The 16,470-nt window shown below is 31.7% G+C and overlaps 1 protein-coding gene across 17 annotated transcripts in view; it reads left to right on the forward strand.

The window, feature by feature from the left end:
• The window catches only part of LOC143222229 (uncharacterized), a 186,855-nt gene that overhangs the window by 44,895 nt on the left and 125,490 nt on the right, over positions 1-16,470 (forward strand). For 6 of the 17 annotated variants that reach the window (XM_076448430.1, XM_076448434.1, XM_076448427.1 and 3 more), the window contains exon 2: positions 4,462-4,669. The exons of the other annotated variants lie outside the window; for them this stretch is intronic. The gene's annotated coding sequence lies outside the window, so the exon portion shown is untranslated. The remainder of the gene's footprint in view (positions 1-4,461; positions 4,670-16,470) is intronic. 17 annotated transcript variants of the gene reach the window in all.

The following is a 16,470-nucleotide window of genomic DNA, read 5'->3' on the forward strand; positions in this document are numbered from 1 at the left end:
TGTAGATGCCCTGCTAAGTATTTTTCTTTAGAATAAGCTTGAATTATTTATTATTAAGCATTGTTTGTAGGGTGGTCTCGAAGTATTTTTTTATGTATTTTTGTGTGAGGTCGAGTTGAAGCATTCCTTGTTAAATCTTGTCCTGAAAAATACATGTAAAGTTGATCTTGTTTTGCATTGTGCTGCACAATAGAAGGTAAAACTAGAAATATTTTCATTAAGTAGTCTAAAGTAAATTATTTTATCCAAAAATTTCTTTTTTTTATTTTTAGTATAGTTGTCACTTTAAGTAGCATTTTAATTTTTCGATAAAAATGAAAGTTTAAGTTTCACGAAACTCAAATGAGTCATGTTTTTACAAAGATAAGACTTATTTCATAATAGGAATAGGCATTATTCAGAATAGTGAATTACAGAACCGGAAATATGACGACAGTAAATGCCACCTCTTCAGCATGTAGACCATAAATAAAAAGTATGTATGTTTGATAGATGAAGCAAGATCAACAGACTTTATAAAGTTTAACTGCTCTGCCAGACCAATGATAAGAAAATATGAAGAGTTGAATTACCGGAAAATGAAAGTATGTTCATGCAAGGAGTTATATTATCTCAAGTATGTAGAAAACGTCCGGATGTGTTATTAGGTAATACAAACCAAACAACCAACCCAGTTCAGCCAAAGAATACGAAGCAAGTTGATAATTCTAAGATTGGCAAGCTTTTAATTTCTCTGAAGATATAGATATGTAAGTGGTAGATCTAGTGAAAGTGCAAAATCCGAAAAGGGGTAAATTTCGTTATATAGATTAAATCGGAAAGGTCTTTCAGGCACATTTTACTTCGAGTTTTGCTTATACTAAATTCTCCTCTGACGGGATTTGTTGTTTTTAACATTTTGAGAGCTGAATCACAAGCATTTTCAAGAAATAATTCTGCTGGTTGACATAAAGGACAAAAAGTTCTTGTTAAGTGAAACTTCAGGCCTAATGTAATGAGATAAAAAGTTCATTTGGTTCCACTTGAATCTCTTTATGGTCAAATCTCCTTAAAGCATAATTTTCAGAGAAGTGGAACAATTGCATCGATTCCTGTCGAACTTCGCTTCTATCTAGTTTGCTCATTGAACGTCACTAACCTAACCTACATTCATGTTTTTCTATTTATGATTGTGATCTTCTATATTGAAGATCTACCAGAAACTCATCTATTCTCTAATCATGATCACAAGTTTAATATTTTTTTCTTTGCCAATAGTTTCTTGAACAGCAAATTACGAACATGATATCATTTACTTCTATAGAACCCTGGGCCTGCTTTGTTCACAGTTCTCTTAGGAACTTCCCGAAAATGATCAAATTTTAAAGGATATCATCGACCAATGATATCCAGTGAGACTGTCTAAATGGCGATTATATGCATTATAATTACAGCAGTTTTATTGTGTATTTCAATTTAGTTTGTGGAACATGATTGGCTTAATTACTTTATAACTTACTTTTCGGTTTTGAGTTTCACATTTTATTTAGTTTGATCATTTATGATGTAAGAAGAACACATAGGTTCAAGAAGTCTTGATAGAAATGAATAAAAACCATATAACCCAAGTGTTTTCGAAAGGTGGACCTTTCTTGATGGATGAAACAATAGTTGCTGTAGAAGCAAAAATCTACCTTAGCTATAAGTTAGATAGAACTTAGATTAACTGAAGTTTTAATTCCATACTAGAGTGTCTGCTAGTCCTTCCATACTAGAGTATCTGCTAGTCCTTCTTGATTTTCTACTGTATATAAGTTAGTTTTACTAAAGTTTTATTTCTTTACCAGATTCTACAACGTACAAGTCTCTTTTGACTTTCTATTGCATACAAGCTAGATTTAACAATAATTTTAGTTTCATAGCAGGTTCTATAAAGTACAAGTCTTTCTTGACTTTAAAGGGTAGATTTATTTAAGATTTTAGCTTCATACAACATTTTATAAGGTACCAAGCTTTCTTGATTTTATGATGTATACAAGATAGATTTAATTAAAGTTTTAGTTCTAAATGAGATTTTACATGGTATCAGTCTTTCATGCCTTTTTGCTGTATAAAGTCTAGATTTAACTGAAGTTGTAGGCTATCCCAGAATGTGTGATATATCAGTCTTTCTTGATAATCTACTATTTACAAGCTAGATTTAAATAAACTTTTAGTTTACACCAGATTCTATATGGTACCAGTCTTTCTTGAATCTGTACTGCAAACAGTCTAAATTTAACTGAAGTTGTAGGCTATGACAGAGAGTATGAGATATCAGTCTTTCTTTATTTTCCACTATATACAAGCTAGATTTAATTAAAATTTATTTTATACCAGATTCTATAAGGTACCAGTCTTTCTTGATATTCTGCTGTATAATATTAGATCTAACTTAAGTTCTAGTTCTATTCCAGATTGTATAAGATACCAGTATTTTTTTTTACTTTTTATTGCGTAAGTTACATTAACTGTAGTATTAGTTCTGTATCAGATTCTATAAGGTACCAGTCTTTCTTGCTTTTCCGCTATGCCAGATGATAATATATCAGTCTTTGTTGATTTTCTACTGTATACAAGCTAGATTTAGTTGAAGTTTTATTTCTGCAGCAGATGCTATAATATATCAGTCTTTCTGGCCTTTCTTATATATACAGTCGAGATTTAACACAAATTTTAGCATGTGCCAAAGTTTATAAGATACCAGTCTTCATTTTGTACTGTGTACAGGCTAGACTTTACTGAAGTTTTAATTTTATTCTATATTCTATAAGATACCAGTTTTTCTTGTCCTTTTACAGCAGTGATAGTTTTAAATAGTTTTACTTCTTTACCAGATTATAAAAGGTGACAGTCTTTCTTGACTTTTTGTTATATACAAGGTACATTTATCTATAGTTTTATTTCTAGATCAGATTCTAGAAGGTACTTGTCTTTCTTGACTTAACTCATTGGCACAGTGGTATGTTTGTGCGCTAAATATTTTGTTCTTTAGCAAATTCTATAAGGTACTACCCTGTTTTTACTTTCTGCTGTATACAGGGTAAATTTAACTACAGTTTTACCTCTATACCAGATTTTGTAGGAAACCAGCCTTTCTTGGCTTTCTACTGTATAGAAGCTAGATTTAACTAAAGTTTTAGTTAAATACAATATTGTATAAAGTACTTGTCTTTTTTTACTTTCTATTGTATACAAGCTAGATTTAACTGTATTTTTAGTTTTTTACTAGATTCTATAAGGTAACAGTCTTTCTTGACTTGGGTCCAAGAGGCCAAGTGGTATGTTTGTTGACTTATTCTACTAAAAACCTGGTTTGATAACTGTGGAGGGCAGGACACATATAGCCATTTCTGTAGATTTGTGCCTAATAATTTATAGTAATAATTACTTTTCTTGACATTTTCCTGTATACTAGCTCGATTTAATTAAAGTCTGTTATATACCAGATTGTAGAATAAATCAAACTTTCTCGAGATTTTGCTTTATTCAGGGTAGATTTATCTATAGTTTAGTTCTATACCAAACTCTATAAGGTACCAGTCTTGCCTTTCCGCTTTATCAGTCTAGTTTTAACTAAAATTTTTGGTTATGCCAGATTGTATAAGATATAAATTTTTCTTGATTTTCTACAGTATACACGGTAGATTTAACTAAAGTTTTAGTTCTATACTAAATTCTATAATGAACCAGTCTTTCTTGACCTTCTACTGTATACAAGCTAATTTTGCTAAATTTTTACGAAAGTATATAAGGCACCAGTTTTTCTTCATTTTTTTGTATGTTCAAGTTTGTTAAAGATGTTAGTTAAAAGTGCAGTGCAACCAAATCAGTATGAATAACCAAAGCCATTTAGAGGATGAGGAAAAACAAGTGGCGCCCTTTTCCCAAGATAAATTGGTTCCCGACAGAACGTCTCCGGAATTTCTTCCTTTACCATTTTTTTACCACTGGCATAAAAAAAGATAATTGTGTATATTCTGAAAACTAATTTTAAGTACATATAAATCTAAAAAATAACATTAGTCATATTTATGGTTTTAATAAACTATTTTCAATAATATAATGTTTCAGTATGGTATTTTTTCTTTACATTGCTTTAAACTTGAGAATAAATTTTAGTTTTACATATTGTGAAATATGGTATAAAAAATACTACGGCTAGCTTAGCTTTTAAAAGCCATCTGCCGAGTCTCGAAGTATGCAGTGACGGGACTGTGTGCAAGTGTTAGATGAGTTCCATGTACAGATTATGTAAGTTAAAAATTTTAATAAGAGATGTTCACTTAATGTTGTTGAACAATTTCGTTTCTTAAGTCAGCTATACCTTATTTATCTCCATTATGGGCATTAACTGATTCTAAGAGAGGGATGGAAATGTGGAAGATTCCACTGCGTAGGAGGTTTTACGATGTCCGTGTGTACATGTTTAATCTTTTACAGATGTTCCGCCTTTCCAGACTATTACTTGTTGACTTACGGTTCACATTATCGCTGAAACCTTTTGCGGCTCGACCTAGTTCTAGATTCAGATCTAACAGGAAACGACATAACGTTACCAGAAACAGAGATATAAGCTGGATATATAATAAGTCTGGAAAATAAAAAAAGCAAAAAACAACAACATGAAACATAAAAATCAAAACATAAAGTAAGTTTCGATTATTGTTATTTTGCTATCTATCAAGAGTTTATTCTTGCAAGACTTGGTTTTGAAATATATAAAATGTTTAAATAGTGGATATCTGGAAGTTTTGTTTATGTAATGACGCTAGGATTCTTTATAATTAACCAAGATACTCAAAATGATAATATTACTGAAATGCAATAGGTTATATGAAAAGTGAAAAATATATTATAGCATCAGTTGTTACATTTATGGCTACTAAGCGCAAAAAACTGGAGAGCACTTGCCCCCTCTATCTTATGTGTTAGGCACTTGTGTACCGTAGCGTTGAATTATCATGATCAGCAAAGATACAAACCAAGTGATATGAAAAATTTGGTTATTTTTTGATGAAGGTACATGCTTAGGTTTAGGACCAGTTTTAGAAAGTATAAGGACCTAAGCAGCAGAATATTTAGATCACACAGTTCATTAATATGATATGTACTTGCAAGGGATTAAGGGGGCAATGTTCCCCTTAAAAATATTTATCTAAATTAAGGCTGAAATAAGACATCTAACTTTGCCTAAACGGATAAAACAACTGTAATAACAAAATTAAAAACTTTTTTTCTCAAGTAGTCATTTTTCCTGCTTTTACTTAGGCCAGAATTGCTTTGAATGAAGTACCAACGAATATAGAAGTCTAAAATGAAAGTTAATTTAAATGCAACACGTGTTAGAAATTCATTATGATAAAGAAATAGTTGAAGTGCGATTGCATTCTTCAAAGGAAATTCTGACTAGTATGAAAATTTAATCAGAAGAGACGTTTAGCAAATTGAAATACAGAAGGGGCATGAAATATTTTTCAGAAAGAGGTGTTGGAAGGCTTGTTGTTCTTGTTGAATTTCCACATAAAGTTACTTTAAGTGATATATGTATATGTCACTTCAAGTAACTTTATATATGTATATATACTAGAGGAAAGACAGCTCGTCAAAACCATTCAACACTAACTCTTGGGTTACTCGTTACCAATGAATAGTGGGATTGACTCTTTCATTATAACGCTTTCACGGCTGAAATGGCGAGAATATTAAATAAAAGAATTCGATCCAGCGATCCACCAATTGCGGGGTGAGTACCCTAACCATCAGTCCAGGCGAGGTTGTGTTTAAAAAAAATCACTAACAAAAATACGAATTGGATGACAGGAGTATTGTTTGATTTTGTCGAAAGTACTGTTAGAATGAAAATAAAAAGTTACTACGTTAAAAGAAAGGTTAGAGTATGTACGTTTTTATTAGAAATTGCTGTTTAGAATAAAACACTAACAAAAGTATGAATTTGAAGACAGGTTGGAGTCTATTTTTGTTCTTTAGAAAGTACTGTTAGAATGAAACGCTTAGGAAAATAAAAAGTTTATCGAATTGATAAAAATTAAAGTATAGTTGTATTCTGTAAAAATGTAGATTCAGACTATATCAAAACTGAAATCTTAAGAAACTGAATGAAGTGTTAAAATGTGTGGAGTTGTGAAATTTTTGAAGTGTCCTTTGTTATGTTAGCCCAGCTCTAAGTCTGGGGGCTCATGCTGCTAAAAGTCAGGTTTTAATACTCGCGGTGGTCAGAGCACAAATAATCCATTGGACAATATTGTGTTTAACAACAAGCAAACATTTTTTTATGTTTTTAAAGTCCAATATAAAGTGCATATTTTGCGAAAGATAAAATAAATAATTTGATAAAATGCATTAAGGAAAGCCATCAACAAAAATTCGTATGTTATCATTCATCATAATTTCAAGAATCATTATGAAAATCTTCTGACGAAAAGTAAGTTAATTATATAAATCAGAGTTAAAATATGTTAAAATAACTATTAGATGAACTAAACTGATTAGAATTACTGAATTTTATAAATCAATACACCAAAGCATTAAAACCTATAATGACTTAGATGAGTATCTTCGTTTCTCGCCAATAATCTTTAATCAGATGGTACATCGTATATTTAATAAAGAGCTTTGCTGGAGCAGATGACACTTTATATCATAAATCTGTTTCCCACTGAGGGTCTCTCTACACTATACCATGTCTTGTAAAAGTTAGACGATGTTTGTTTGTCTGAAGGAGCTATCGGTCGTTTTACTTTTCATATATAAAAGAGGCTGTGTCAACATGTTGAGTTGCTTCACAGATGCTTAAGGAATCCGGCTGTAAGTGAGATATTTTTTGGCTTTAAAGAAAGTTGTTGTTTTTAATCTGAGTTGTACACACACACATAAACAATATAATTGTTCAAAAATATAAAAAATATATTTGAACAAACAATAATTATATTTTGATTTGTTATAGGCATACATAAATAAACAAAAGGAACTGATAATATTCTTTCTTCGATACATGTTTTCGAAGATAAAGCTTACAAGTAATAAGCCTACAGCCCATAGAAGGGTCATCCGAACAAGGTCGACTTTGGATAAATCATTGTGTTGTGTTTATTTAAAGTACATTTACGTAGGAGATGTGTACACCTCTAAAAGTTGTGCTTGTTCAACAGCCCCTCCATGACAATATATATGTGACAAAAAATCCATAATTAATTAACTCGTTAAAATGCTTTAAAAGGAAATCAGTTTTCCGAGTTTTGTGGTGAGATAAACAACAGAATAAACGTCGTGCGATAGTTTCATTAAACATTTCGTTAGGTTACATAGCAAGTTGAATAGATGGAAAATATTGTAACTTGTTAACTTTTTGTTTAAGTTGTCTGAAGAATTTTGAAATTGGGTGAAGTTATAGGAAATTTTCGTGGGGCAACTTTTTTCTACTCTTTTGAAAATATAAATAACTGAAAGCGCTTTATTTTGTAGTTTTCCATGCTGTCTAAGAAACAAAACACAACTGAAAAATAGCGTAAGATCCAGTATTTGAGTAAGTCAGCTTGGAAAAGTAAGTTATTGAACGACATCATAAGATTTCTAGATTAGTTGGATCAGCAGTCTGCTTGAAAGGTTAAACAGATGATTAAACATCTTTCTGCAACTCTTATGTTACCAAATTATCTAGGAAACAGAATGACTGAATGATATTTTAAGACACTTACATCAGCTGGTCTTTTAGAGTTGCCTAGACAACAACTAAAAAGTTGCTTGCTTTTCGGACTGACGGAGAAGCTAAAGAAAATGTTAAAACATTTGAATCAGCAGACTTTCTAGACAGTTTGAGGAGGTAAGCAAATGATAGATTTGTGGAAAAAAATTGCATATATAAAATTTCCAGCTTGTCCATGAAGCTAAACAGCTGGACTTTATTAACAGGACATTTGAAGTCGTTGATTTTCTAATCAAATTTCACTTTAAGGGTTAGGTAAAGGTACGCATCAATTAAAAATAAATCAACAATGTAAGAAAATAAAATCAACTTTTACATGGCTAAGAATGTATAAATTATGACTTGCATATGCTTGTAATAGGTGTGGACAACGTTTCGTTTATCCCCAGAGTCTAGGCACATGCAAATCGTAGGAGTCTCAACACCGTTACTACCTACTATACCTAAACTATACGTTTAGAACAATCCCTCTTTGTTTTTTTCCAGTTTATAAAACTTCACGTTATAAACTATTACATAATTTACATAAAAGTGATGAAAAATATATTGGGCAATATTCAAGTTCCATTAATAATTCTAATTCATATTTCTTACTTTAATACTAAAAAAAAAAAAAGGTGCATCTGTCGAAAGTGCTAGGGTTTCGCCAAAATTCTTTGAATTTGATATTTCAAATTTCTATCCTACGTATCTTTTACTGTCATCAATCTAACTTGTTTTTAAAAAGCGGACTGAATTCAGTAATGGTGTTCTAATTACTAGAATGTTTTATGTAATGTTTCAACATGCGAACTCTGGTGTTTTGTTTTGTTTTTTGTAGTGAGGACTGAGGTTATGAAACTTATATGTGACAATAAATAAATCCAGTTATTAATAACTTACTGAACATGAAATGTTGAGTCATGACACTTGCTACTTTTGAAGTATACTTTTCTCAGGAGGCTTTATGCTACAAGAGTGAGCATTCTGGAAGATATCAAACTGTTGTAGTTAAAGACCGTTACGAAAAGCTAGGTAATAACTACTTGTCCCATAGAGCCAGGATCATAAAACCGACATAAAGATAGAAGGCGTTTCCTTGGACGCTGTCATAATAAAATATTTCTCGTCTGTAGTCAACTGCTTGGGAGAAAAAATTGCAAAAGACAAACATATCGTGATCCTGGTAAGCATATTGGTTAAACATGTGCATACTTCAGTGGTTTGGAATTATTTGTTTGAAAGATTTAGAACTTAAGGTTTTGAGTATTACTTATATTGGTAGCTAAATTAGTCGTTTTAAATAACATATTATAATTGCTACTAATTATCCTTAAATGAGTTCATTTTTCCTGATGAGCTGCCATGGCTACTAACTTAGATTTTCGTACATTATATTCTTTGTTAATTACCTATATAGTTGCTCATACCAAGGAATTTTGCTGCCTATATACAAACGGTAGTTAAAGCCTTGCATGATTTAAAAGGTATATGCAGTTTAACTTAGTACCTGCATATTTCAGCTCTCGATAGGATTAAATCTTAACAGCACGAAGTTGTCCTAAAATCCTAGATTTTGTTCCTCAGCAAACAGAACTTAGAATCCTAGTGAGAGTACTCGTAACGCTCAGATTTGTAGATTATAAAGGTATGGCACGGTCAAGAGATAAATAGCTATATTAGAGATCCCAGGATTCAGATGTAGTAATCCCTGAGTTTGAACTATTGATCAGAAGGAAGACAGCCAGTCATAAGCAATCGTTATCGCAAAAGCTTAATCCAGCTCTTTGAACCAAATCTCTAACATCATGTCTCGAATTCCATACCTTTTGAATCTGTAGCCCACCTCGCTAACCGATAACTGACGCCCAATTAAAGGTATGGAGTTGAGTACTTACACTGATAATGTCTAACTCCATGTATGCTGGCTAGTTTAGCATCAGTGTTTGGTTTTGTTTGATATATGGGATATTTCAAACGCATTAGAGAACTATTATCATAGGCATTATCTGGATATGACTTTGAGGTGACAACTAGAACTGACAATGAAAATGCTACCAGCATATCTTTAATGTTTATTTGATGTATATATTTATACATATTATATACGTTTTTTAAAATATAGTTTCCATACCTCTCGTTTTTCGGTACAACACTTATCTTGTTTTATTATTATTATTATTTCGTGTGTTTATTGTGTTTTCAACACGTAACCCATCAATTATAACGTTACGTTTTCGTCTCTTTAACTTGATTTCAAATTTAAATTACTTTGTGGTTATGGTTGTTTAATGTGTGCATTTATAATATGTAACACAACTATATGTTGATAACTTGATACATATATATTGGGCGATGCAGCTTAATGTTTAGCAAGCCGGGATGCGGGTCTAAAGGTTGAAGTTCGAAGTAACGGGCCCCTGAAAACGCCCACAGTTTCATCTGCGGGTATTATAAAAGTGTAAATCAATTCCGTTATATGGCCCCAGTAACCAATTAAACTCTTATGATACCAAAAACTGCTGACTAGATTGTCCACACTCTTGTCATTGTTTCAACATAAAGGGGCCTCTCTGACCTTCTGTCCTGGCCGTTAGCCCATGTCCACATAAAGTGCTGTTTAGTCTGATAATGCTAATACATTTGCACTTATAAATCCTATGTTTTGTTGGTTGGTTTGGTGTTTTATGGCACAAAGCAAACCTAAGTTTTGTAAAGTGTTCAATCAAGAAAGTACTATTTACAAAGCTGTACTAATATTATAATATCTTAATTTTAATGAGGGCCATTAAAGTTTGGAATTTATTAGAAGTAAAATAACAAAATATTGCTATTAATGTCCTTGCTGCACACTTGTTTACACGCTTTTATATTATATTGATTCACCAGTTACAAACAATTTTAGACATTATTGTTATTTAGTTTTTATTTATTGAATTATAAATAATCGAGAATTTTCCAACAATATTATGTTATGCAAGTAACCTCGAAGCATTCATAGCAAGCCAAAGCCAAATTGGTAGATTAAAGGCTAGGAGGATTCCAGAAGTTCATTTAATATATTAGATAATTTTGAATTCATGAGAATTTTGTTAAACTGCTTAGAGTCTAGATATCACTAGAGTATTGCTCCATATATTTACTTTATCATTTCTAGTATCTGGGTAAAAAATTGAGATAATGTATGAGAAATTAAATTATTGTAGTTGCTTTTGTATTTATCTAGTAGGTCACATTTTTTTTACCGTGTAGAAATAACCCGGTAAAAGCCCATTTTGTTAAATTTTTCTCTAGTCTAATGAAATGGCTTTGAGAAGTGCCTTTTGTTGCCCATAAAAACTATTAAGCAAACGCGTAAAAAAAATACCAAAGAAATTTGAATATTTTCCCACTAAATGTATCTATTGACAAAATGGTTGGTAGAGATAATGCTCACAGGATTAGGAAAGATGAAATTCTACGTTTTTATGAAATAAAGATATGTTAAGATTTTATATATACCTTTTTGTTTTATGACATATTTTTTTACCCTAGCCTGTTCACTTCACACAATACCAATTTATTTTAGTCAGATAGATGTGAATATTGAGAGCCAACTCGTTACTTCAACATCAGTGTAAACTCATTGTGTACCTGATCCTAGATATTCTGCCATTTTTAACTCATTAAGCATAATTCAAGATATCAGATATAAAAACTCCAAGGATATCATTTATTTGAGTGCATTTTCCCAGGGCAGCCATAAAAATTTATATTTTCTAGAATAATTCATACAGTAAAGACGACTATAGGTGAGGTTACATAAAAAAAAAAAATATGAAATTAAATGGCATTTAATTTAAAGTTAAGCAGTCTGAAGTTCCAGAATTTTATTTGCAAGACGGGTAGTTTTAAAATATTAATTGAACGATTTTGTAATAGTCAGATTAAAGATGCTAGATGCTTATCGTTTTAGTTGGTACAACAAAAAACTCCTTCAATATTATAATTTTTTAAAAGTCGAAAATATAGTTATTAGGAGTCTTTGAAGATGATGCATAAATATATTTACATGAGTGGATTTGATCCATTGCTCTATGAAAGAGTGGTTTTAAATCTGTGTTGTGAAATGAAACCAGGGAACAGCATGCTATATTTCAACAGTTTTGTGCCGGAGTAACACCTGCTGATGTACGTAGACCATTACTTTACACCATGTTATTTTTTAATTGGCTAAAATAGTAAGTGTGGAAACAAAAGACTGCCACACATGCAGAAAAGTTGGTCAGCAACTTTTTTCTCAGATAAACAGCATATGTAACATTTCTTTCAAGTATAAATAATGGTGCTTTATTAAATTTATAAAAAAAACTCAAAACATCAGTCTTCTATACCCTCTCAAATAGAGTGGCAGAGATTTATGTTAAAGTAGCTTATCATGGAAGAAAGAAAGCTCATGCTGGTGAATTACAGATTTATTAGGTGAAGATATGGTTACACTTCTGTAGTTTAGTCGAGAACTGGTTGCGTTTCATGATTAGTAGAAATATCTTTGTGTTCTTGAACATTTTTTACTGCTATCACACAGACAAAGCACACAATTCTTTTGATATATTGCACTGATACGATCTATAGTATGATTTCAATACCGATAAGCCTGCATTTCATGTAGGGATTTAAATTTGGTTATACATTCTATTTCCTTTCCGATAAGAGAAAGAAATGCATTTCTCGAGAGACAGTCGACGCTAATGTAGTTATGAAGGGCTGGGTGTTACCTCCCTATACACTTACGCAAAGAACAGACATGTAAAGCCAAATGTTAATTGTTGTGATCGACTTTACAGATACGAAGATTAAAAAGAAAGTAAAAGAGTATTATTTATCGGAATAAGTGATGAAGTCACATAGATATCTCACTAGCAACGATACTTCAAAAAAATAATATATCTTGAATATGATGTCTGGTGCTGAACTGAGAGCAAATTCTTCACATTATTAACCAACGAGAAAGATCGAACCAACGCTACAAGAGGCTTCCAGGAACTAACATCGTAAAAAGAGTGACAGCCTCGGTATTGATAATAACTTTCAGCTGAACACTTTTCAAACTCACCTTCTAACAGCCTTGGTTGTAAATAAAGGGTGTAATGAAAAATCTGCGCAGCGAATAATTATCGAATCATTAACTGCTGTGTTTGAAGCTTTTAAGTTATTTTATAGATATCATATTTACTAATTCATATGAAAAGACAACATTGACTTGCGTGTTTCTGATTGAGGGTTGAATCTAATTAACTTAGATTATTTTTATAAGTGTTATATTTAGCTATTTGATATGTATTCATTTACACGGATACAAAGGGCCAAGATTTGGCGACACGTGTTTAAAGGTAAGCGTTCTGCAGATAACCTTTCAGCACATTTGGTAACGTGTTTTGTATGTAACCTTTAAGCACACTTTAAGGAAACTTAATAACGTGTTTTATAACTAGATGCTGTCAATTTAGATTCATAGATTGATTCACGGGTACATATATGTGGTACTAGTTATATTTCAGTTGCTTACACAAACAAAATTTGTTTCTCTTCACCATAATGGAGAGATCTGGATATTTGGTAGAAGTATGTTAAGAAATTACCTCCACATGCCTAATTCATTCTCTTTTTTTGTGTTTACGTTATTCACTTAACATTACGATATTGCTCATTCCTCCTGAAAAAGAACAAAAACAAAACGAATACACGAAAATTGAAGCTAAGCATAAGTTTCTTCTACTTTATGTAAATATCTGTTTACAAAATAAACAAAAATGTACTATGTTAAGCTTAGAACATCATTGGCGTTTATTTGTGTAAAACAGGAAATAAAACGGGTTTTTGCGGATATGAAATTAGTATGCGGTGAAATTTTCAAAAGTGTGTGTAGTTTCTTTAATATTCTATGTAGACTCGCTAACAAATACTATAGCAATCGGAGTGATAACCTTGAATAATTGGGCTCTTATCTGCTGAAAACCTTCAGTTATGCTTGTTCGTTACCCGTATGTTGATGAACACACCAGTTGATATACTAAGTTTTATAGTGGATTGTACATACGCTGCTTACTTGTACCCTTCATACAAAGTATGTTATTCTAGGGGTTGGTAACGTTTTAGAGTGGTGAGAAAAGGATGATCTTTTCTACCTTCTGTATTAAGGTTGTGTTTAAATGCACAGTTGAATGGTTATGCAGCTCCGCCTAAGCATATGACGCTTCCTAAAATATGACTTGCTTTCATTGCTCATCAGTTTCATAGAAAATGTGTTTTTTACCTCATGGCAAAAAGTGTTTATTTAACTAATGCGCAGACGCTGAGCTATCTTTAGCAGCGTTTACAGAAAGATGTAAAGAAGAAAAGGGCCAGAGAACGAAAGGAATGCAAGAACTAAAATAATTGTGAGTTTGAGGAAAAATATTAATCCATTGACAAAGTGGTAAAGTTTTAAATCAACTGGAATACATCCTACACTTTCATGTATAATTTTTGTTAAATGCCATCTCTTGTTTTCAAAATGGCTCAATTTTGTTGAATTCCACCTTACATAGTGTAATGTGATCATAATATGGATTTATTTGTCTGAACTAGGCACGATCCCTCGTCCACGTATGAGATGTGTATGATAACTCGTACCATCCGTCTGGATATTCATAATCATATATATACATAGACTTAGTGAATAGTGGTATTCCCTATAATTTATTTGATTATTAACTGTCTGTAAGTTTCATACTGACTAGGAAACGCATACAAACTTATTTGTTGAATGTGTGGTAATCGTGTTACTCAATGACGATACAAAGAAAATGTCAAACACTGTGTCCAATTTTTGGCCAAGTTACCTTAATCGAGTTAGAGTAAAAACCATATATGGACGAGACGTGTAGTACAACAATCTTAAAATTTATTGTATTTCAGACAATGTCACACTGAATCTGCAAAACTTGTTATTTCTGTTACTATAATCTATTAGGTTATTTGGTGTCTTGGGAATTCGAACTGCTAATAATTTACATTTGAATGTTCTTCCTTTGGCTGTCATACTTTATTTAAACTTATGTTGGTTTTTCTGTCATTTCAAAATTCCTAAAAATCTATCCAAAAACCATCTGCGCTATTCATTCCTAACTTTTAAGTGATTGACTAAGGACAAAGCAGCTAGTTAACGGCACCAACTGCTATCCTTTGGGATACTCTAACCATATAGATGGATTTGACCATTACTCTTATAACGCACACAGTCTCAAAACGTGAATACATTTTGTAGCAACAGAATACGGACCACGGATCTGTGTAATAATAGTTTCGCACTTTAGCCGTTAGACCAGTATTCGGTTGAATGTTTTACCGTCTGGCGATGTTCTTCCCTTGTTTGTCATATTTTATTCAAATTTCGAGATATCTTTTTTTACTTTTTACTTATCTTGTTCTCCCTTGGTCTGATGTGGTTAGTTTGTTAGGTTGTATACTGAAGAATTGAGAGAACGAGATGTGGTACTGCTGAACATGTTATGAGAGACATTGACATCAATCCAGTTAGTCACTTTAAAGAAACAAGCAAAGTCTCTGTTACACCTGGTGCTGCTGGCTAATTGATCAAAATTAGAAAGGCTGTACCAGAGTTTTAGTCGTCTCCGACATTGTCGTTTATCTCACGTGTGTGTACAATGTCTCTAAGAATAAAATTTTAGTTCCATTTCTTATTCTTCTCTATTATAAGTCATTTGAATGCCTGAGATATACCTCGGTGGTTTAATGTTTTCCCTCCTTACCAATTCCTCTGTCGTACCTTTTTAAATTGTATGAGATATATACTTCTATGATGAGTTTCTACTCATTAATGTATAGCCGTTTTGTGTATCAGAAATAAAAGTAAAACTTACTGTTTGTTTTTTGTTAAGAACAAAATTACATAAAGCGTTATCTCTGCTCTGCCCATCGTGGGTATCCAAACCTGGGGACAGTTTATGAATTGTATTTCTTTTTCTTTTTTTCTATTTGATTTGGTGATTACAGCCTTTTATCGTCTTTCACTTTTCTATTGAAATTTAAATTACATATATTTAATAGGTCTACATTGTTAACAGTATTTACTCTTTTCTTTCAAACTTATTTGCTTCTATTACATATAACTTTATTTTGTTGACCATTTTCCCAGATTGTCTAACAAGGTCCTTTAACCTCTCAAAAGTTTAAGTATATGAAATACAACGGTATCTAATTGTTTTTCTTTTTTGGTCATTTCAACATTTTTTCTTATGATATGTATGTACGTATGTATACACACATTTTTCTTAAACGATATTTACGAATTAGTTTCATTAAGAGTCTTACTGGTTTATTGAAACGGTTTTTTTTGTTGTACTTACGTTTTCAAGTTATGGATTTTTTTATGTTAATTGTTTAAATGAATTGTTTAACATATTCTTTTTGTGTGTGATTTGTATTATATAGAGGATATTATTAGACTGTTCAAATGTAAGACTTGCGAATGGATGTTAAACCTGATAGACTATTTATCCGTACTGCTGTTTACATTCTATATTTTGCAGTTACCCCTCTTACAAGGATATGCATTCGACCGTTTACAAACCGTAGATTCTTACCTAATATGCGACGATACGTGTCTTAGTGTTTGAAATTATAATATATTTCTAGATGTTTCCAAAGTTATTATAAGTCTATGCTATTTTTCTGTAGTTTTAGGCATCACTCTCACGTTCTTA

This window comes from Tachypleus tridentatus, chromosome 8, assembly GCF_004210375.1.
Source record: "Tachypleus tridentatus isolate NWPU-2018 chromosome 8, ASM421037v1, whole genome shotgun sequence".
Classification (NCBI taxonomy): domain Eukaryota; kingdom Metazoa; phylum Arthropoda; class Merostomata; order Xiphosura; family Limulidae; genus Tachypleus; species Tachypleus tridentatus.